Below are 23,588 nucleotides of genomic sequence, written 5' to 3' on the forward strand. Positions count from 1 at the left end.
AGAGATCCTTTCCCCACAGCAATTGTCATAATTCGACTTGATATTGGACAGGAACAGGTGCACTCCGGATCATAGGAGATCTCGGGTCAGGTTTTGGGAGTGAGTGGAAATGGTGAATCTGAGAGGGGGAATCTCCTCCAGAACCGGGAAAATGTAAGCTTCTGCAGCTTCTCCTGGCTTCCAGCTCCATCATTAAATCAGGAGCAGTTTCAACAGAGGAACCCAATTTCTCATTAACACACACCAACACCATCATCAGAACAGAAGGAATAGGGACAGTAGGAGGACATTCCATCTCTCTCTCTCTCTTCACCGCCCTACACTCCCCTCCCCCCAGCCCTCCCTCTGTCTTGGTGCTGACTGGGGTTCTCTGGGAGTCAGTATTTAATAGAAGGGATTGGGTCTCATTATGTTTTTGATGCTGTACGGTTTATGATTGTGGTGGGGGAGGGGATACAGGCTTCGTTCTTTGACGTCAGGCAGTGATGCCTGTCCCAGTGGGTCAGACTGTGATGCTGTTGTTTGCTGGCACTGACACTATGATATTGATTGCAATGTCACTCAGTGTGACAGGAGGTTACATGGTTTGATCAGTAGTGGGGGAGGAGCAGACTTAACAACGAGCTGCAATCATTAATCACTGTTGAAACCCTTCACACAGCCATCACCGTCCGGAAACACCTTCACCAAAGATCCTTTCAGCTCCTTCATAATGGCTCTGGAGCTGAAAAGGTAGAAAGAGAAAGACGTCTTTTCGAGGGGCTCCTGAACACAATGTACACTGTGTATTCCCCACTAATGACACTCCATCCGTCCACATTGAACTTATTGTTGAAGCTGCAGCCCAGCTCCTGTTCCTATCGGAATGTTTCAGTCAAGGAGACAGAGAAGGATCCAGCACAGTAGGAGGCTGTTCAGTCCCTTGTGTTAGTGCTAGCTGTTTACTAATTCATTCACAATGAACCTCTCCATTGAATGTCTCTTGTTGGGAAGTGATTGAATCTGTTTTTTAGAGATAGAATGTCTGACAAATATGAACTGATTCGAGAAAGTCAGCATGGAATTTCTCAGGGTTAAACACCTAACCTGGCTACATTTTATTAAAGAGGTGAGATAAGGGAATGTCAATGGGTATTGTTCACATGAACTTCCAGAAGGCATTCAAGAAAGTTGCACACAAAATTTACAATGTTATAATGAGAACAAAAAGATGGCAGTATAATGAAATACATATTCAGGACTATTGTACACAAAGGAAGACTCTAAAACATCCCCAGATTGTTGTGTTCACAGGGTCTAGAGCAAGGGAGGAACTGGAGAAAATCAGTTTTTAAAAGGAAATGATTTTGGGAAAATTGATGGGATTAAAGTTTGATAATCGACATCCTAGGTATTCAGGAAATGGCTCAAAAATTTTGGAAAAATTGGTGGTCATCTTCCAAGATTCTATTGATCCTGGAACAGGTCATTCAGATTGGAGAGTTGCTGATGTAACCTCACACTTAAAATGGGAGGGAGAGAAAAAACATGGAATTTTAGACCAGTCAACCTGATATTGATATTGGGGAAAATGCTTTAGTCCGTTATAAAAGATTTAATAGCTGAGCGAATGAAAAACAGTGACAGGATTGGATCGAGTCAGCATGGATTTTGGGAAAGGAAATCATATTTAACAAATCAACTGGAATTGTTTGATGATGTAAGGATTAGATTTAATAAGGGGAGATAGTGAATTCTTTTTTCTTTATTCATTCACGGGATGAAGGTGTCACTGGATCAGCAGCATTTATTGCCCATCTCTAATTGCCCAGAGAGCAGTTTAAAGTCAACCACATAGTTGTAGGTCTGGAGACACATGTACTTCAGACCAGGTAAGGATGGCAGTTTCCTTCCCTAAAGGACATTAGTGAACCAGATGGATTTTTCCAACAATCAACAGTGGATTCATAGTCATCATTAGATTCTTAATTCTGGACTAATGTGCTTCATTTGCACTTTCAAAAGGCTTCTGATAAATCCCACAAAAGTGAATTGCGTATAAAATTAAGGCTCATGGGATTGCGGGCATGTACTGACATAGATAGAAAACTGATTGCAGACAGAAAACAAAGTAATGGAGTCATAGAGTCCTACAGCACAGAGATAGGCCCTTCGGCCGAAACTGGCCCACACCGAGCAAAATGTCCGACCACACTAACCCAATTTCCATACACTTGGCCCATGTCTTTCTGAACCTTTCCTATCCATGTATTTGGCCAATTGCCTTTTAAACGTTGTCAATGCACCCACCTCAATCACTTCCATTGGCAGTTCATTCCACATGCAGACCACCATCTGTATTAAAAAGAGCACCCCAGGTTCCCTTTTATTCCTTCCGCTCTAACTTTAAACTGATGCCCTCTAGTCCTCTATTCGCAAACTCTGGGAAAAGGATTGAGTGCATTCACCCTATCCATGCCATTCATGGTCTTACACACTGCTAAAAGATCCCCTGTCAGTCTTCTATGCTCCAGAGAAAAAGGTCCTAGCTTATCCAACCTCTCTATATAACTTAGTCCCTTGAGTTCTGGCAACATTCTTGTAAATTTCTTCTGCACCCTTTCCAGCTGAATAATGTCCTTTGTATAACAAGGTGACCAAAACTGAACACAATAATCCAAGTGCAGCCTCACCAACATCCTGTGTAACTGTAACGTAACTTCCCAACTTCTATACTCAATTGTGAAGGCCAGTGTGGCAAAAACCTTCTTCACTGCCTTGTCCAACAGTGACTCCACTTTCAGAGAATCGTGCACCTGAACTCCAAGGTCCCTCTGCTCCACTATACTCCCTCACCATTCGCCATGAAACCCCTACCCTGATTTGACTTTCCAAAATGCGAGACCTCACCTTTGTCTACATTAAACCCCATTAGCCATTTCTCTGCCTACTTCCCCAGGTCCTGCTGCACTTTCTGATAACCTGCCTCATTGTCCACGATACCGCCTATTTTAGTGTCATCCGGAAACTTACGAATCATGCCTTGTACATTCTCATCCAAATCATTGATACAGATGTAATGTAGGAATAAATGGGCCTTTTTCTGAAAGGGCTGGATGAGCTCAGGTCTGGACCGCAAGCCTGGATACCAATGATTCACATGATATGTTAATGATTTAGATGATGGAATTAAGATTAATATCTCCAGGTTAGCAGATGACACAAAGCTGGTTGAGAGGGGGAGCTGTCAGGAGGATGCAGAGATGCTTCTGTGTGATTTGGATGAGTTGAGTAAGTCACAGATGAAGTATCATATGGATAAATGTGAAGTTACCCTGTTTAGTATCAAAAACAGGAAGGCAGGTTATTATCTGAATGGGGATAGATTGGGAATGGGGAGGTATAATAAGACCTGGGTGTCTTTATACACCAGTCGCTAAAAGTAAGCATTGCAGGAGCAGCAAGTAGTGAAGAAGGCCAATGGTATTGAGGCCTTCATAGTGACAGGATTCAAGTACAGGGGCAGGGATATCTTGCTGCAATTTTGCAGGGTGTCAGTAAGATCACACCTGGAGTATTCCATCAAAATTTCGCTCAGTGACAGGAGACAGAGGGTCGAGGCAGAAAGCTGTTTGTGTGACTGGAGTCCAGTGTGCAGTGGGATACCACAGGGATCACTGTTGGGTCCCTTATTGTTTGTGAAACTTAGAAACAATGTGGATGAGAATGTGATGGGGTGAGGGGTGGGGTCAGTGAATGATAACTAAGTTTGTGTGTGACATGAAAATTGAAGGATGGTTAACTGTGAGGAAGAAGGTGTTACAGGAGGATATAAGTGGATTGGTCAGATAGGCAGAGCAAAGGCAGGTGGAATTTAACCCTGCTAAATGTCAGGTGAAGCACTGTGGAAGACACAACAGGGCGGGAATGAAGACATATGGGACACTTAGCTTTCTAATTTCAGGGGTGGGTGATAAAAACAGGGAGGTTATGTTGGAGCTGTACAGAACTGAGGGGAGGCGAGAGCTGAAGTACTGTGTGCAGTTCTGGCCACCACACTATAGGAAGGATGTGATTACACTGGACAGGGTGCTGATGAGATTAACCAGAAAGTTGCCTGGGATGGAGCATTTCAATGATGAAGAGAGTTTAGATAAGCTCAGGTTGTTTTCTTTGTAGCAGAGAAGGTTGAGGGGGATCTCTGATAGAGATATATAAGGTTATGAGGGGAATGCATAGGGTGGATAGAAAGTTCTCCTTAGACAGAGAGGTAATAACATGGTGGCACACATTCAATGTGAAAGGCAGGAGCTTTCGAGGGGATTTGAGGAACATAATTTTCACCCAGAAGATGGTGAGGGTCTGAATGCATTGACTGGGAGGGTAGTTGAGGCAGGAAACTTCATAACCTTTAAAATGTAATTGGGTGAACACTGAAATGTCATAACATTCAAAGCTGTGGGCCTAATATTGGAAAGCGGGACTCATGTAGGTTTAGTGTTGTTTGGCTGGTATGGGTTTAATGGGCTGAAGGGCCTCTTCTGTACTGTGTGATTTTATGATTCTATTCTGTGCAGTTTTGGTCCCCTGATCTGAGGAAGCATGATCTGGTTGTGCAGAGAAGACAAGGAGGGGTTTGAGAACAAGGATGAGAATTTGAAAATTGACATGTTGCGAGACCGGGAGCCAATATAGGTCAGTGAGCATTGGTGGGGGGGGTGGAGGGATGGGTGGGGGATGAGGAAGGGACTCGGTGTGAGTTTGGATATGGGCAGCAGAGTTTGGGATGAGCTGACATTTACAGAGTGTGGTGGCTGTGATATGGGGCAGGACAACATTGGAATGGTCATACTTGGAGTCCCCATGATATGGCTGAGATTTTCAGTGACTGATCTTTGTGATGTGGAGGATGTGGGGCTCAAATCAACCTCAAAGATGAGACCAAGCTTATGAAGAGTTTGGTTGAGCAGCAGACAATGCTCAGGGAGAGGGATGGAGGTTGTACCGGGATCTGAAGAGGATGGGTTTCATCTTCCCAATGTGTTTCCCAGTGAGCCTGGCTCCTCAGTCCTGACTGCTCTTAGCTGCTGTGATTGTCACTGATTGGACACTTATTATTAGAGATTCTGACCACAGCAGAAAGCCCCAGTGTAAAAAATAACTGCAAAGACTGTCAGATCGCAAGGTTGAAACTTCACCAAGAGAGGAAGTGAAAGAAGGAGCTCGGAGCAGCTGGACGTTTATTACTGAGATGGGAGAAAACTGTGAACTGTCTGCACTCCCTGGAACCTGACAGCACAGGAGGCTGGTTCTGGGATTTATTGTTTGCAGAAACAGCACAGTGATGGAAAAAGTGTCAGTCACTCTCTCACAAACACACACACCTGCACTCGGAGATCAGAAACAGAATCCAGCAGCAGCTCTGTCTCCAAGCTGTGAAACCTGCACAGAATTGTTCCCTCATTCAGTTTTTAACTGGCAGGATAGACCAAGCAGGGGAGGCAACACAGTGGTGTGTACAGTCAGAAGGGAGTTGCCCTGGGAGACCTCACCATTAACTATGGAACCCATGAAGCCTCATGACAGCAGGTCAAACATGGGGAAGGAAACCTCCTGCTGATTACCACATAGCACCGCCCTCCCCTCCAACCTCAACTGAGCAGTCAGTCCTCTTCCATTTTGAACAACACTTGGAGGGAGCACTGAGTGTGGGAAGGATGCAGGATATACTCTGAGTCAGGGACTTCAAAGTCCACCATCAGGACCTGCTCAGAAGCATCACTACTGAGCAAGGTGGTCACACTCCACCTGATTCAGCTGCTAGACTGGACCTAGGGCAGGTGGTGAGGGAACCAACAAGAGGGAAAAACATACTCACTATCACCCTCACCAATCTGTCTGCTGCTGGTGTATCTGTCCATGACAGTATCAGTAAGAGTGACCACCGCACAGTCCGTGTGGTGACAAAATCCTATCTTCACATTGAGATTACCTTACATTTTGTTCGGTAAGAGATACAGGATGTCAGGAAGAACTTTGTTTTTACCAGCAATTGGTAATGACTTGGAAATTAGTGCCCATTCAGGTGAGGCAGGTGAAGACACTCAGTTATTGCAATGGCAGATTGGATGGGCTCTTGATGGAAATAAACCTGCAAGGCCCTGGGGATCAAGTAGGGGAGGGGGTGGGACTGACTGGATTGCTCCATGAAATGACAGCATTTACCTGACAGGCTGAATGTTCTCCCCCTGTGCTGAAAATAGGTCTCACTCAATGAGGGTTTCACAATTAGAGAGTTTGGATGCAGTAAACACAAGACAAATTGTTTCTCCAGGCAGGAGGGTCAGTAACCAGAGGGCACACATTTCAGAAAGGGTCTGAAGGACAAGAGAGAAGTTAGGAACATTTTTATCCAGCGAGTTCATGATGCCTGTCTGCAAGGTGTGTGGAAGTGGATTTAACAGCAACTTTCAAAAGGGCATTTGGAGAAATAGCTGAAAAGGAAACAATTGCAGGGTTATACAGGAAGGGCTGGGTAAATGGGACTCATTGGACTCATTTGACTAACAGTCACAATAGGCCCAGTGACCTCTGTCTGCGTTGTATAAGAGCTTACACACTCTTAGACTCACCTTTACACAATGACTGGGAGAAACAGACAACCCAGTTTACAGAAGAGTGTTTTCTCAAACAAAACAGTTTTGAACCAACTCAGGGAATAGGCCAGACTAGATTTACTGGAATAAATTAGTGGGCGGCACGGTGGCACAGTGGTTAGCACTGCTGCCTCACAGCGCCAGAGACCCGGGTTCAATTCCTGCCTCAGGTGACTGACTGTGTGGAGTTTGCACATTCTCCCCGTGTCTGCGTGGGTTTCCTCTGGGTGCTCCGGTTTCCTCCCACAGTCCAAAGATGTGCAGGTCAGGTGAATTGCCCGTAATGTTAGGTAAGGGGCAAATGTAGGAGTATGGGTGGGTTGCACTTCGACGGGTCGGTGTGGACTTGTTGGGCCGAGGGGCCTGTTTCCACACTGTAATGTAATCTAATCTAAAAAAAATCCATGGCAAGTGAACCGTGAAACAAAAGTGAAGGAACTGAACAATATCTTCAACAGCACAACCATTGAGAGGGGGAGGGATGAAGGGCACGAGGTCAGAGAGCATGCTCTAGGGGTCTGAAGGCTCTGCTGTCAATGGTGGGATGGAGGAAGCAGCAATGGACAGGAGACCAGAGACAGGAGATGGAAGGGGAAGGGAGGGAACTTAAGTCTGCAGTAGAACACAGAGTGAGGGAGGAGGGAAGCCATGGAGGCAATTGGCTGATGGTGAGGTCAGGGGTCATTCTGCAATGACATACAGGTAAGACAGTGAAGGGCCCACTCCATATCAGACAAGTCGGAGTTTATGGAATATGGCTTTAGGAAGCTGGGAGAGGACATTGGAATCATATAGTTAGGAGGCGGGACAAGCAGGAATTAGGGTTTCTGTGGTCAAAGAGCTGAGGTAGTGGAGAGACAGACAATGTTGCTGAGAATGAAATAAGAGACCTACATGACAGAGAGGATGTGGGTTTGCAGCTCAGGTACTGGACAGTCCTATTTGAGGGAGGCTGTTGTTCACTGGTCTCTTCTGGAACATCTCGGCCTATCCATCCTCGCCTTATAATTCAAACCCTCCAATCTTGGTAACATCCCTGTTAGTCTTTCTTTTACCCAAATCAGTGTAATAACTTCCTTCCTATAGTAGGGTGAGCAGAAATGTACATAGTGTCCAAATGTGGCTTCCCAATGCCTTGTACAGCTGTAACATGATGTCCCAGCTCCTGTACTCCCTGCTTTGACCAGTGAAGGTGAGCATGCCAAATACCTTCTTCACCACCCTGTCTATCTGTGACACCACTTTCAAGGAGCTATGTACCTGTACCCTTCAGTCTCTCTGTTCAACAACACTCCCCATGGCTCTACCATTAATTGTGTAACTCCTGCCCTGGTATGTCTTACGAAAATGCAATTCCTTGCAGTTATCAACATTAAACTCCATCTGGATTTGTTGACCCACTGGCCCAGTTGATCAAGATGACATTGCACTCTTAGATAACCTTCTTCCCTGTCCACGATGCCAACAATTTTAATGTCAGCCACAAACTTATTGACCGTTCCTACTATTTTCTCATCCAAATTGTTCATATAAATGATGAACAACGGTGGATCCAGGATCGATTCTTGTGGCAAACGGCTGGTCACTGGCCTCCAGTCTGAAGAACAACTCTCTCTCACCAGCCTCTGCCTCCCACCATCAGGCCAATTTTATATCCAATTGGCTAGCTCTCCCTGGATCCTATGTGATATAATCTTACTAAGCAGTCTACCAGGGGGAACCATGTATAAGCCTTGCTAAAGTCCATGTAGACAATGTGTACTGCTCTACCTTAATCTACCTTCTTGATTACTTTGTCAAAAACTCAGTCATCTGCTCATCTCCATTGGAAGGTGCAGTGAATAGGAGGCCCATGTTTACTGGTTTCTATTGCAGGATCCAGTCAGAAGGAGGCCCATGTTTACTGGTCTCTGTTGGAGTGCTCAGTGTATCATAGACATCATGGTTGCTGTGTGGTTCACTTCCTTTCTGTTGTAACTCATCCCAGTGAAACACCCTGATTCAGAGACTGATCATGGAAGGGAAAGGAGAGGGGAAGGGATTGGAAATGTTTTGAATGGACAGGATGGGTCAGTGGGTCAGAGCCTGTCCTGTCCCTCCAGCTCACACTGATGGCCTGAGGATCTCCTCTCTCTGCTGGGCCTTCATGGAATGAGGTTTGTGTCCAAACCAGTCCCCAGTGAGAATAGGCCAACAGCGCAGAACTGCCCTTCATTTGACAAGAATCTGTTCATCTTCCTGAGAGAGGTCAAACCCTGGTCAATGTGAGAAATAGGGCCTTACTCCAGGAGAAGAAATGCTTCTGGGGTCAAGGGTTAACATCCATTAGTGGGGCAGAGCAGAGGGAGATTTATCCTGCATTCAACTATCACCACCCGGGACACTGTGAGAAAGAGAGAGAAGTGAGACAGAGAGAGTTAGAGCGAGAGTGTCTGCGCGTGTGTGATCAAGGGATAGAGGGAGGAGCATCTGAGACAGTGTGAGATATGTGAGGTGACCAAGAGAGAGGTCGAGAGAGGTAGAAATGGTGGTGTTGAGGGATAGAGGGAGAGAAACAAGATGTGACTGAGAGGGATGGAGTGAGGGAAAGAGTGACAGAAAGAACAAGAGGAGTGAGACCAAGAATGAAGGGAATCGGGAGAGAGAGGGTAGGGTTGAGTGTGTGTGTGTGTGTGTGAGAGAGAGAGAGAGACAGACAAGAGTATGGTTAGAGACAAAATGACCGAGAGGGAGGGAGAAAGACTGTAGATTGGGATACGGAGAGATAGGGAGAGAGACAGAGGGAGGAAAAGAAAGGGGCAGCTAACATTTGGAGGCTTTCAATTGAAGCGGGTGACGGAGACAGAGAGAGATGGAGAAATAGAGAATATCCGACGGAGTGAGGAAGCGTGAGTGAGTTGGAGAGAGTGGTTATGAGACAGAGTGAAAGAGAGAAAGAAAGAGAGAGAGAGAATATGAAAGAGATTAACAGTGGGAGAAAGAGATAGTAGTAGAGAGAAACAAGTGGCAGATGTGAGTCAGAAAGGGAGATAGAGAGAGAGAGGTGGACAGGTCGTGGTCACCACATTCTGAGAAGGATGTGATTGTACTTGAGACGGTGCAGAGATTTCCCAGGATGCTGCCTGGGATGGAGGGCCAGCTGTGAGGAAAGATTGGAAAGGTTGGGGTTGTTTTGCATGGAGCAGTGAAGGTTGAGAGGGGACATGATAGAGGGGTATAAGATTATTTGGGGCAGTGATAGGGTGGGTAGGAAGGGACATTTTACAAGAGTAAGGGACTCAGTAACCAGGGACAGAGTTTGATGGTAACACAGACATGGACACACAGAAACTAGAGCAGGAGTTGGCCATTCAACCCTTTGAGTCTGCTCTGTCATTCAGTATGATCATGGCTGACCCTCCATCTCAAAACCATATTCCTGCTTTCTCCCCATTCCCTTCATGCTGTTAAAATGCAAAACAATTATCTCTCTCTTTTTCTTGAATATATTCAGTTCCTTGTCCTTCACAGCCATCTGTGGTAGAGAATTCAATAGATTGACCACCCTTTGAGTGAAGAAATGTTTCCTCATCTCAGCCCTAAATGATCTACCCGGTATCCGCCTGAGACTGGGTCCCCTGGTTCCAGACTCCCCAACCAGGGGAAACCTCCTCCTTGCCCAGCCCTCTTAGAATTTTATATGTTTCAATCTGATCCCCTCTCATCCTTCTAAACTTGAGTGAGTCCAGGCCCAGTCGAGTTGGAGAGAGAGAGGAGAGTTGAGGACAAATGTTTTAACTCAGAGGGTGGTGGGAGTCTGGAAATCACTGCGTGAAAGGCTGGTTGAGTCACAAACTGTCGTGACATTGGAGCAGTGTTTAGATATTCCCTTGTGTTGCTGTAGCCTCCAGGGTAATGGGCCAAGAGCTGGAGGATGGGATTAGTGTCATCAGATCGCTGTTTACCAGCACAGACACAATGGGCCAAATGGCCTCAGTCAGTGCTGTTCACATCAATCACTGTCTGAGACAGAGACACAGAGAGAGACAGAGAGAGAGAAGAGGAAGTGTGAGGGGCTGACGTGGCTCTCTCTGCCTGATGCCATTTACATACTGAGGAACACCCAGTCAGACTCTCACAGGCTGCAGCTTTATAAAGCGGAGCCCAGTGAAGGGAGAGTTTATCAGGAACCAGGCACAGGGACAGGAGCACACACCATGATTTCACAAATCCAGCTGATCTGGCCCCTGGCATTCTGTGTCGCAGGTACAAATCTCTCTCCTTCCGCTTTGAATCTTTAGCTGCTCTCCATTTCACTCCAATTCCACTGACTTGTGATTGAAGGGAAAATGCTGAAACCAGAGGAATGCTCAGTGTCTCCAACAATCTCTCATTTGACCGGCTCTTTCTGTGACAGTTCTGACTTCACTGTGTTTCTCTCTGACCCCTCAGGTATCAGTGGGGACATCACCATGACCCAGTCTCCCTGGTGCTGTCAGTGGGACTGGGCCAGATTGCAACCATCACCTGTACGGCCAGTCAAAGTATTAGCAGCTACCTTGCTTGGTACCAGCAGCGAGAAGGTCAGAAACCCTCTCTCCTGATCTACAATGCAACAACTCGAATCACAGGAGTCTCCGAACGATTCACCGGCAGTGGATAAGGGACCAGTTTCACCCTGACAATCAGCAACGTTCGGAATGAGGATGTCGCTGACTATTACTGTCAGCAGTATTACAGCTGGCCTTCACGGTGATACAGAGCCGTACAAAAACCTCAATGTGCACAGCACCACCTCCTGTACTGACACAACCCACAGTTGTATATAATGTATAATAATGGACACACCGTCCCACCACCTGCACTGACACATCCACAGTTACATATAAATAAAAGTGAATAAACTAACCCATGCCAGAATTGTCACTGTCCACAACACACTCCAGTCCCTGTGGTGTTCACCACTCACTGAAGGCCTCATGTTTCCACCTGCACTCCATGGCCACACTTGAAGAGCAGCTGCAAGATTTAACATCAAAAAATAAATTTCACAAATTGCCCAAGCCTAGCTGGACACAACCCAGAGATACACTGACAGATAGAGCAAAAGCCATGAGTGAAGGAGAGAGAGAAGGGTAGGGAGAGGGTGAGAGTGATGGAGGGAAGCAGAGAGCAGAGGTTTTTGTGCAGCCTCTGCACTGAGAGCTCTCACTGTGGTTTACGTTCGGTAAAGGAACCAAGCTCAGACTGAGTAAATAAACCTCAATCCTCCGGTATTATCCCTGTCAATACTGAAACACAATTTCTAAAACACAAATGCTGAATTGTTGAAGGTGTTAGTGGGGAGCTGCAGTGAATGAAATGTTTGATTGAGGAGCACTGTGTCTAACAGGGTGTCCAGCTGTACTTCTTTAGTTCCATTGTCCCTTTAAGCAGCAAGATCTAAGTCAGTCAGTTTTACTCACCGTGTGGAGGAGCTCTGTCCATTTGCAGCCTGTGGTCCCATTCCTGCAGCATGGAGTGAAATCAGTGAGTAGCCTCCTGCCAGTCTCAGTGTGACGGACACGGGCAGAGTTTGATGTGAGCTCTGACTCCCTGTCCCAGTCTCTGATCTCACTGACCTCAGCAGCAGCAGCAGCAGCAGCAGCAGCACAGTGAGACACCGAGCTCCCACCTCCCCCAGCTTTAACTCTGCTCAATCACACAATCATAGAATTGTTACTGTGCACAAGGAGGCCATTCTGTCCATCCTGTCTGTACTGGCTCTCTGAATGAGCAATTCACTGAGTGTCATTCTCCTGCCCTGTCACCCTGCACATTGTTCCTTTTCAAATAACAGTCTCATTCCCTTCGGAATGTTTCAATTGAAGCTGCCTCCACCACACTCTCAGGCAGCGAATTCCACACCTTAACCACTCACTGGCCGAAAATGTTTTTCCTCATCTCATTTTGTTACTTTTCCCAATTACTTTCAATCTGTGGTCTCTCGGTCTCAATCCTTTCTCATATGGGAACATTTTCTCCCTATTTACTGTATCCAGGCCCCTCCTGATTTTGAATTCCTCGAACATATCTCCTTTCAGCCTTCTTCAAAGAAGACAGTCCCAAATTCTCCAGTGGATATTCATAACTGATGTTCATCATCTCTGGAATGATCTTTAAGAATATAATTTGTCATCTCACAAAACATTCACATTTTTCCTGAATTATTCACATTATCCATGTCCCTCATGGTTTTATAAATTTCTCAGCCTCTGATGCTGCAGGGAAAATTACCCCAATTTATTCATCCTCTCCCTATCGTTCAAACCCTCCAATTCCGAGCAAAATCTTTGTCAATCTTTTTCTGCACCTTTTTAAAGTTTAACAATATCTTTCCTATCACAGAATGATCAGATTTGTTCACATTATTCCCAAAGTGGCCTCACCAATCTCCTGTACAGCTACAACATGATGTCCCAACTCCTATACTCAATACAGTGACCACTAAAGGCAAACGTTCCCAACACCTTCTTTATCACCCTGTCTCCCTGTGATCCAGTTTTAAGGAATAATGTCCTTACCTTCACCTTCACCTTCACACTCACCCTCACCCTCACCCTTCACCTTCACCTTTGCCTTCACCTTTACCTTTACCCTCACCCTCACCCTTCACCTTCACCTTCACCTTCACCTTCACCTTCACCTTCACCTTCACCTTCACCTCTCAGTCTCCTATTTCAGCAACACTCCACAGGGCCCTACCATTAACTGTATAACTCCTGCCCTGGTTTGCCTTTTCAAAATGCAACACCTCACATTTATCTAAACTGAACTCCATTTGCCACACCTCTGCACATTGCCCCATGTGATCAAGGTCCCGCTGTACCCTGAGATAATCTTCTTCACTATTCACTGTCCCACCAATTTTGGTGTCATTTACAAACTTGTGTTAACTCCTATATTCACAGAGAAATCATTTATTTAAATGACCAAAAGCAGTGAACCCAGCACCACTCCTTGCGGCACACAGATATTAACAGATCTCCAATCTGAAAATCAACCCTTTACCACCACTCCCTCTCTCCTATCTTCAAGCTAATTTTTTTACCCAAATGGCTAGCTCCCCCTGGATCCCATGTGGTCTAACCTTACTAACCAGTCTATCATGTGGAACCTTGTCAAACATTTTACTGAAGTCCATACAGACACTGTCTACTGTTCTGACTTCATCAATCTTCTTTGTCACCTCCTCAATCAAATCAGGGAGACACAATTTCCCATGCACAAAATCACACTGATTATCTAAGTGGATGTAAATCCTGTCCCTCAGAATCCACTCCAATATCTTACCTAGCACTGACATCATGCTCACTGGTCTATAGTTCCCTGGCTTTTCCTGACAGCTTTTCTGAAATAATGATACAACATTAGCCAACCTCTCTGGTTCTCCAACACCTTACCTGGAGCTGTCGATGATAAACATATCTCAGCAAGGGGCCCAGCAATCTCTTCCCTAGTTTCCCACAATGTTCTGGGATACACCTGATCAGGTCCTAGGGATTTATCTACCTTTATATGTTTTAAGATCTTTCGCATCTCCTCCTTTGTATTGTGGACTTTTTCAAAACATCACTATTTTTCCAAATTCCCTCGCTTTCATGTCCTTCTCCCCAATAAATACTGACCTGAAATATTTGTTTAGGATCTCACCCATCTCCTGTGTCTTACAAAAATACAGCACTCACATTTATCTGAATTAAACTCCATCTTCCATTCCTCAGCCCAGTTGGTCAAGATTCCATCGTACTCTTAGACAGCCTTCTTCACTGGCCACGATGCCACCTGAAAATTCACTTGATCACACTCTCACAACTCTGGCCCCTCTCTGCCTGTTTACATTGCTACTACCCCAGTCCATATTCAGAAATTAAAGACCCCGTCACCCCATTTATACCGACTCCATTATATTTGCAGGTCTCTGTAAATTCCTTGAATTTGTATTATCCACATCCTTCCCAATGGGTGGTGAGGATTCTGTGGACCTTGGTGTTCCTCTCTGATATTCCCTCCTGGCTCCCACAGCCCTGCCAAGTTCATTTAAACCCGCTCCAACAGCACCAGTAAATCACCCCAAAGGAACTCAGTCCCAGCTCTGTTCAGGAGCAATGCTGTCTGGTCTGTCCAGGTTCCTATTCTCCCAGACCCACTCCTAATGTCCCAAGAATCTAAAGCTCTCCCTTCTGGACCCTCTCTCCAGCCCCACCGTCACTTGTATTATCCTGCTGTTCCTCTTCTCACTTGCGTGGGTCACTGGAAGTAATGCGCAGATTCCTTCTTTTTAGTTCCTGCTCCTAATTCCTTTCCACGCTCCCTAAATTCTGACTGCAGGACCACATTCTTTTTCTCCATCCATCACTGGGACCGATGTGGACAACGATTGCTGCCTGTTCCCCCTCTCCCCTCAGGGTGCTCTGCAGCTGTTCAGTGACATCCTTGACCCTGGCACCAGGGAGACAACACACCATCCTGGATTCCCATCTGCAGCTGCAGAAACACCTATCGATAGCCCTCACTCTCGAATCTCCTCTCACTATCGCTCTTCCAGTCTTCCTTGTGCCCCCCTGGACAGCTGAGCCCCCCCCGCCGTGGTGCCAGGGACTTGGCTCTGGCTGCACTCTCCAGATGAACCATCATTCTCATTAGGATTCTGAACTGAAACCTGGTTGGAGAGTGAGATGCACTCATGGGATTCCTGCACTAGCTGCTTGGTCCTTTTGGACGGTCTGCTGCTCCACCATTCTCTCTCTCCCTGCATACTCTGAAGCTGCAGAGTGACCACATCTAGAAACGTGCTCTCCACGCAGCTCTCAGCCTCACGGATGCTCCACACTGACACCAGCTGCTGCTCAAGCTCTGAAACCTGGAGCTCCAACTGCTGTCACTGATCACACTTCTGTACTCATGGTACTCCAGAAGCTGGGAAGCATTCTGAAGTTCCCACATGGATGCACACTCTTCCACTCTTTGGTTATCTCTTGACAAACTTCTGATGAGAAACAGCTCCAGCAGGGCTCACAGTCCAGTGGGTTCAGTGTTCCAGGGGTTTGGGGAAACTCTCCAGAAGACTTTAAGAAACAGGAGCAGAAATCAACCATTCAGCCCATGGAATCTGCTCTGCCATTTGATCTTGGCAGATATGCTTCTCACCGCCATTCTCCTGCCTACTCACAGGTACTTTCAATCCCCTTAACAATTACGAACCTATTTATCTCTGTCTTAAGTACACTCAGTGACTTGGCCTCCACTGCCCTCTGTAACAATGAGTTCCACAGATTCACCACCCTTTGGATGAAGAAATTCCTCCTCATCTCAGCTCTAAAGGGTCGGCCCTTCATTCTGAGGCTGTGCCTTGGTTACCGAGTCTCTCCTGTTTTTGGAAACATCTTATCCCCATCCACTCTGTCCAGGCCTATCAGTATTCTGCAAATTTCAATAAGATCTCTCCTCATCCCTCCAAACTCCATTGAGTACAGACCCAGAGTCCTCAACCATGCCTCTTATGACAAGCTCTTCATCCCCAGGATCATTCTTGTAAACTCTTCCAATGCCAACACATTGTTTCTTAAAATATGTGTCCCAAATCTGCTCACAATATTCCAAATGCAGTCTGACCAGAGCCTTACACAGCCTCAGCAGTACATCTCTGCTCTTGTATTCTGGCCCTATTGAAATGAATGCTATCATTTCATTTACCTTCCCAAGCACAAATTGGACCTGCCTGTTAACCTGAAGAGAAACCTGAATGAGGTTTGTGCTTTAGATTTCCAAAGGCTTTCCTCATTTAGAAAACAGTCTTTGCATCTCTTCTTCCTCCCAAAGTGCATAACCTCACATTGTAACACATTGTATTCTATCTGCCACTTCTTTGCCCACTCTCTGAGCCTATCCAGGACCTTTTACAGCCTCCCCACTTCCTCAACACTACCTGTCCCTCCACCTATCTCATGTCATCTTCAAACTTAGCAAAAATGTCTTCACTTCCTTCATCCAGATTGTTCATGTATAATGTGAATAGTTATGGTCCCAACATTGACCCCTGCAGAACTCCACTGGTCACCAGCTGCCATTGTTCCTCACTCTTTGCTTTATGCTAACCTGCCAGTCCTCAGTCCATGCCAGTACATTGCCCCTAAAACTATGGGCGCTTATCGTATGTCAAATGTTTTCTGGAAATCCAAGTAGATTACTTCCTCTGACTCTCCTTTGTCTGACTGGCTCATTGCCACCTCAACGAATTCTAGCAGATTTGCCAGGCATGACCTCCCCTTGATGAAGCTGTGTTGACTCAGCCCTATTTTACCATTGCACTTCCAAGTCCTCTACAATTTCATCCTTAAATTGAAGTCTAAAACTTTACCAACAACTTAGTCCAGGCTAACTGGCCTATAGTGTCCCATCGTCTACCTCCCTCCCTTCTTAAACAGTGATATTGTGTGAGCCATTTTCCTGTCCCTTGCCCCCACCACATCCCACCACACCCCACCTCCACACCCTGACTCCATTGATTCCTGAAAGATCATCACCAATGCCCTCACAATCTCCTCAGCGATCTCCTTCAGAACACACTGGTGTAGTTCATCCAGTCTGGGTGATTTATCCACATTCAGACCTTTCAGCTTCCCCAGTACCTCCTCCTTAGTGATGGCCACTACACTCCCCTCTGCCCCCTGACAGTCTTGAAGTCCTGGTATGCTGCTGGTGCTTTCCATGGTGCAGACTGATGTAAAGTATCGATTCAATTCCTCGGCTATTCCTTCATTTCCTATTCTTCGTTCTCCAGCCTAATTTTCCAGCGATCCAAAGTCTATTTTTGCCTCCCTCTTCCTTTTTATATATTTGATAAAACACTTGCAACCTTCTTTTATATTACTGGCTAGCTTACCCCCACATTTCACCTTCTCCACCCTTAATGATTTTTCAGTTTCCTCTACAGGTTTTTAAAGGCTTCCCAATTCTCTGACTTCCCACTATTCTCCACCACATTGTGTGCTTTTTCTTTTGCTTTTATGCTGTCCTTGACCTCCCTCATCAGCCATGGTTGCCTTGTCCTCCCCTTATTATGTTTCTTCTTTTTTGGGATGAATTCCTACTCTGCTTCCTGAATTAACCCCAGAAACTCTGCTGTTTGCTGCCCCACCATCTTACCTGCTCGGCTCCCCTTACAGTCAACTCTGCCCAGCTCCTTCCTCATGTCTTTGTAGTTCCCTTTACTCAATTGAAATCCTGTTCCATCTGATTGCAGCTTCTCCCTCTCAAACCACAGGGGGAATTCTGTCGTATTATGGTCACGTATCCATAGGGATACTTTCACCTTAAACTCACTAATCAAGTTTGCCTCATTACACATCTCTGAATCCTGAAATGCCTGTTCCATAATGGCTCAACCACAAGCTGCTCCAAAAACCATCTCATAGACATTCCATGAAATCCTTTCCTTGAGACGCGCTACCCAGTCCACCTATCCATTGAAGTCTGCCCTGACATTTAGTTTATGGCTTTTCTGTCTCCTGATATATTTCCTTCCCAACACCCTGATTACTGCTTGGAGACCTGAACAAAACTTGCATCAGATTCTTTATTTCTTGCGGTTCCTCAACTCTACCCACCCAGATTCTACACCTTCTGACTCTCTATCACTTCTTGCTATTGATTTCATTTAATTTCTCACTAACAAGGCAACTCTTCCCCCCTCTGACCATCTACCTGTCCTTTTGATGGGACATGCATTCTTGTATATTTAGTTCCCAGCCCGGATCCCCTTACAGCCATGTCTCTGTGATACCCACAACATCGTACCTGCCAGTTTCAATCTGCACTACAAGCTCATTGTGTATACTGTGTGCTTTTAAGTACAACACCCTCAGTCCTGCATTGACTGCCCTCCTTCTCATCATTAGGAGAAAGTGAGGACTGCAGATGCTGGATGCTGCTTGACCTGCTGCATTTGTCCAGCAACACATTTTTAAGCTCCTTCTCATCATTGTCCTCTTATCTGCTGTGCTTGATATTTGATCTCTGATCCTTTCCATCCTCTCAAACTTATTACATCTTCTAAAAACTTGAATACCCTCTCCTGAGCCCTCCTCCACTTTAACTTTGGAAACTTAATTTATCTCAATTTGTGGCATCACTTTGTTGACCTTACTCGGAATGCTTCGTGTGTTTAGATACAAACTCTTTAAGTTTGTTCTATTATTGATTTTCCCTGCACTTTTATGGTTCCTTTGATATTCAAAAATTCCGTCCCTTCCTTTTATTTTCTGGTAATAATCAATCCCATCACTAACCAGCAATCCTCCCTTCTCCTTTACCTTCCATTTTCTCATTTTCCATCCAACTGAACCAAATTACTTTCTCTTTGGGTTGAGTTCAGGCCAATATTTATCGTTGAGCCAACATCATTATTGCTCTTTGATCTCATTGCTTCTAGTGGGATCGTGCTGTGTAGAAACTGGCTGCCACTTTACTGGCATTGCAACAGTGACTGCTTGTCAAACAAAACAGTCTGTAAATGTCTTTGGGCGAGCCTGAAGTATTAAGGGCTGCATTGAAATACAATTAGAGTCAGAGAGATAGACAGCACAGAAACAGACCTTTCGGTCCAACTTGTCCATGTTGACCAGATATCCTAAATTAATCTAGTCCCGTTTGTCAGCATTTAACCCATATCCCTCTAAACTCTTCCTATTTATATACCCATGCCTTTTAAATGTTGTAATTGTACCAGCCTTCACCACTTCTTCTGGCAGCTCATTCCACACAATTAACACCCTCTGAATGAAAACGTTGTCCCTTCGGTCCATTTTAAATCTTTCCATTGTCACCTTCAGCCTATGCCCTCCAGTTCTGGACTCCCCCACTCTGGAGAAAAGATCTTCTCTATTCACCCTATCTGAACCCTACATGATTTTATAAACCTCTATACGGTCACCCATCAACCAGCAATGCTGCAGGGAAAATGGCCTCAGCTTGTTCAGCCTCTTCCTTTTGCTCAAACCCTCCAACCTTGGCAACACCCTTGTAAATCTTTTCTGAACCATTTTAAGATTCACAACATTTTTCCTACAGCAAGGCGACCAGAATTGCACACAGTATTCCAAAAGTTCCAGAACCAATGTCTTGTACACCCGCAACAGCTCCCAACTCCAATACTCAATGCACTGACCAATAAAGGAAAGCAAACCAAATTATTTATTTACTCCCCCCCCCCCACCTGCCTGCAACTCCACATTCAAGGAACTATTATTTTTGTTTTTGGATGAACTGGGAGTCTTTCGGTTGTGAAAGATGCCATTCCATGACACTTTTGGATGAAGAGCAGGCAGTTCCCCCTGGTGTCCCTGGTCAATATTTATCCCACAGTCAAAATCACTAAAAATATATTCCTCTGTTAATTATCATACCGTGTTTGGGATCTTGCTATGCACAGTCTGCTGGAAAGATCCATTGGGGCATCCTGAGATGGGGACAGGTCCTACACAAATGCAAGTCTGTCATTAAGGTTTGAGTCTCCTGATCCGGATCCTCACCCATTGTCTGCGCACTCTCACCTTCCAGGGTTCATTAGGAGCAGTGACCATATCTGACCCCAGGACACTGAGACTCTTTGCAGCCTCACCCTTGACGTCAGCCTAGTGGTGTGCAGCAAGGCTTGGAATGTAATCTACAACCTTCTACACAGACACCCAATGTGACTCTTTCCTGAATTGTGTAGATCCAAGTCTGCTCCAATGTTCTCGGATAAAGTTCTCCTGATCTGTGGGTGATCGGAGATTTGTTAAAGACGTATCGAGCTCCATCCCACTTTCCAGCTCTTGCTCCATAGCTCTGGAGGTTTCACTGTTCAAGTGAATATCCAAGTGTTTTTCAATGTGATGAGAGTTTCTGCCTCTCCCACCCCTTCAGACAGACAGTCTCAGATCCCACCAGCCTCTGGTGGAAAACAATTACCGTCAACTCCCCTCAAACCCTGCCCCCAAATTATTTCAATCTCTCATCATGGTTATTGCCCTCTGTGCTTGTGGAAATCAGTCCTTCCTACACACCTTATCCAGGCCCCCCATTATTTACACACTACGATCAAATCTTCCCTCAGCCTCTTCTGTTCCAAAGAAAACAGTCCCAGCCAATCCAATCATTCCTCAAAACTGAAACTCCCCATTCCTGACAAAATCCTCCTCTATCCCCGTCTCTAATGAGATCACATCCTTCCTGTAATGTGGTGACCAGAACCGTACACTGTTCTCTCACTGTGCTCTAACTGGGGTTATATACAGTTCCAGAATAAACAAACTCCTTGCTTTCACTGTCAACCGAAAATGAGATAAGGGAGGCGATGGTCTAATGGTATTATTGCTGAGCTGTTAATCCAGAGATCCAGATAATGTTCTGGGGACCAGGGTTAGGATCCAGCAGACGGTGGCATTCAAATTCAATCAAACAAAATCTGTAATTAAGAGTCTAATGACAACCATGAAACCATTGTTGATTGTCAGAAAAACGCCATCTGATTCCTTAATGTCCTTTAGCAAAGGAAACGGCCATCCTTACCATGTGACTACAGAACTACAGCAATGTGGTTGACTTTAAACTGCCCTCTGGGTGATTAGGGATGGGCAATAAATGCTACTGATCCAGCAATGTCCTCATTCCATTAAGGGTAAAAGAAAAACACTTTCTCCCATGTGTCTTCTTGATCACCTTACTGACCCGCATTAATCACCATGGCCACATCTTCCACCTCCACACTCATGTGACCTCCAGCTTCAAATTGATGAGAGACATTCCTTCATTGTGTGAGAAAAAGATAGAAACGTCCAAACTAGGAGCAGCAGTAGGACATTTGGCCCCTCAAGCCTGCTCCACCATTCAATATGATCATGGCTGATTATCCAACACGTTCCCCTTTTCCGGCTTTCTCCCCACATTCTTTGATCCCTTTAATCCGAAGAACTATATCTAATTCCTCTTGCTGGAAAAATGGATGACAATTATTGAGTTGTTGTTTTTTGACCAGTATGGACGCAATGGGCTGATGGGCCTTTTGGGTCTCTCTGACTCGATGACTCTATGATTATATATTATGCATAACTGGGTACCAAGGACTGACACATGTGGTACTCTAAGTTGTAACTACCTGTCATTCAGAAAAAGACTCCTTCTTTCTGTCCTGTCTGCCAACCAGTTCCCAATCCATGTCAGTGCATGACCCCTAATCCCTTTGTTCATTCGGTCGAGATTTGGGAGTCCCACCCTTACTCATTGTGGGAACAGATTCTGAACGATCTCTGTCTCGTCCTTTGAGGGCTCCCACTGCCCTGACACTGATTTCCCATCATGTCACTGCTTCCGGTCCACTTTTACCAAAGCTCCACACAGTTTAATAGAATGAAAACTTTTACACTTGCTCCATAATTCTCCATTTCCATCCCTCCTCTCAATCTCACTGAGTTCTGATCACTGTCACTGAAATGCTCCCCCATTGATCGCCCTTCCAGCTGCCCTCTTTCATTCCATAAACGATGGTTTAAAACTGTCCCTTCTCTTTCATCATCACCCTCTCAGGAGCAATTAGGGATGGATAATAAATGCTGGCCCTGCCAGTGACACTCACATCCCAAGAAGCAATGTGAACAATGCCTATACTTTTGTCGTGTTTATTCTGTATTGACCAAAAATGTTCAAAAAGATTGTGTTGCCAGTGAATATTGTGAGGGTTGAATTCCCTTCAAATGGCAGGGATTAAAATTATTTCTCTTGTCTTTCAGGCTGTGAGAACTCTCAGCCCAAGCTGACCCTGCTGCCTCCCTCCCCGGAGCAGGTCAATGCCAAGGGCACTGCCACTCTGGTGTGCCTTGCCAATCACTTCTATCCTGATGAGCTGGAGGTGCAGTGGAAGAAGGACGGTGCAGTCATTTCGGACGGGATTCAGACCAGCAACTACCTGCGAGCTTCGGACAGCACCTACAGTGTCAGCAGCCTGCTGACCTTCTCTGGGTCTGACTGGGAGTCCAACGCTCACTTCTCCTGTGCCCTCACCCACGTGACCCTCTCCTCTCCCCTCAGCAAGAGCATCAGGAGATCAGAATGTGTGTAGAGTGTTTGAGACAGTCCACAGAGGCGACACAACTTTAAATAGAACAGGGCAGAGCTGGCAGGACAAAGGTCATTGTTAGTACTGAATTTCAACTCTCTTCCTTCTCGGGACTGACTTGGAGACACTCCCGAGGTTTGGATGTTAAAGCAGGTCTTTGGACAGTGTCGAGAGAGCTTAATGCTGTAAAAAAACCTCATGCTGTCCTTGTCCTGGGAGTGTTTGGTGGGGACAGGGTTGACTTGTGATGCTAAATAAAATTACTTGAAGTTGCTGAAGACTGTCAGCTGTACAAAACAATGTGAACCTCAGAAATCTCTGCTTCAGTAGACCAGATCTTCTTCCTGCTCAGCCGCCAGTTCCAATTTAAGGTTTTATCACTGTTTAAAGGGACAGGATTCTCATGTTGTTGAGAAAATCTCCACAAGTGTTTTCCTCAAGCTCCATTGTGGCTGTGAATTTGAGCAGCTTACTCTCTGGGCTATTAATTCCAATTGTTTTTTTTCTGTCAATGTGAATGTGGAAAAGGGAATAAAGATGAAAATTCAGTCTTTGTCTCTGTGTGCTTTGAAAATAGACAACCTCCCCCTCCCCCTATTGATTGGTTGCATTTCAGTAGGTCATTGTCACAATTGGTTGCTTGGCCTGTCCATCAATTATAATCATCAATCATCAATCCTTTTCAAATAAACCCTTTGATCAGGAATTTAAGTAGGTTATAAGATTCCAATACGAACATGATTTGGAGATGACAGTGTTGGACTGGGGTGTATAAAGTTAAAAATCACACAACACCAGGTTATAGTGCAACAGGTTTAATTGGATGCACACTTGCTTTC

General features: G+C 45.4%; 1 long non-coding RNA gene across 1 annotated transcript in view; it reads left to right on the forward strand.

Moving 5' to 3' along the window:
- Positions 1-23,290, forward strand: part of LOC122545898 (uncharacterized) — a 119,431-nt gene extending 96,141 nt beyond the window's left edge. The window contains exon 3 of the long non-coding RNA XR_015758223.1: positions 22,424-23,290. This is a non-coding gene — a long non-coding RNA (uncharacterized LOC122545898). The remainder of the gene's footprint in view (positions 1-22,423) is intronic.
- Positions 23,291-23,588: the final 298 nt, after the last annotated feature.

This window comes from Chiloscyllium plagiosum, unplaced genomic scaffold (genome assembly GCF_037043375.1).
Source record: "Chiloscyllium plagiosum isolate Xiang-an unplaced genomic scaffold, Cpla_swu_hap1 HiC_scaffold_9, whole genome shotgun sequence".
Lineage (NCBI taxonomy): Eukaryota > Metazoa > Chordata > Chondrichthyes > Orectolobiformes > Hemiscylliidae > Chiloscyllium > Chiloscyllium plagiosum.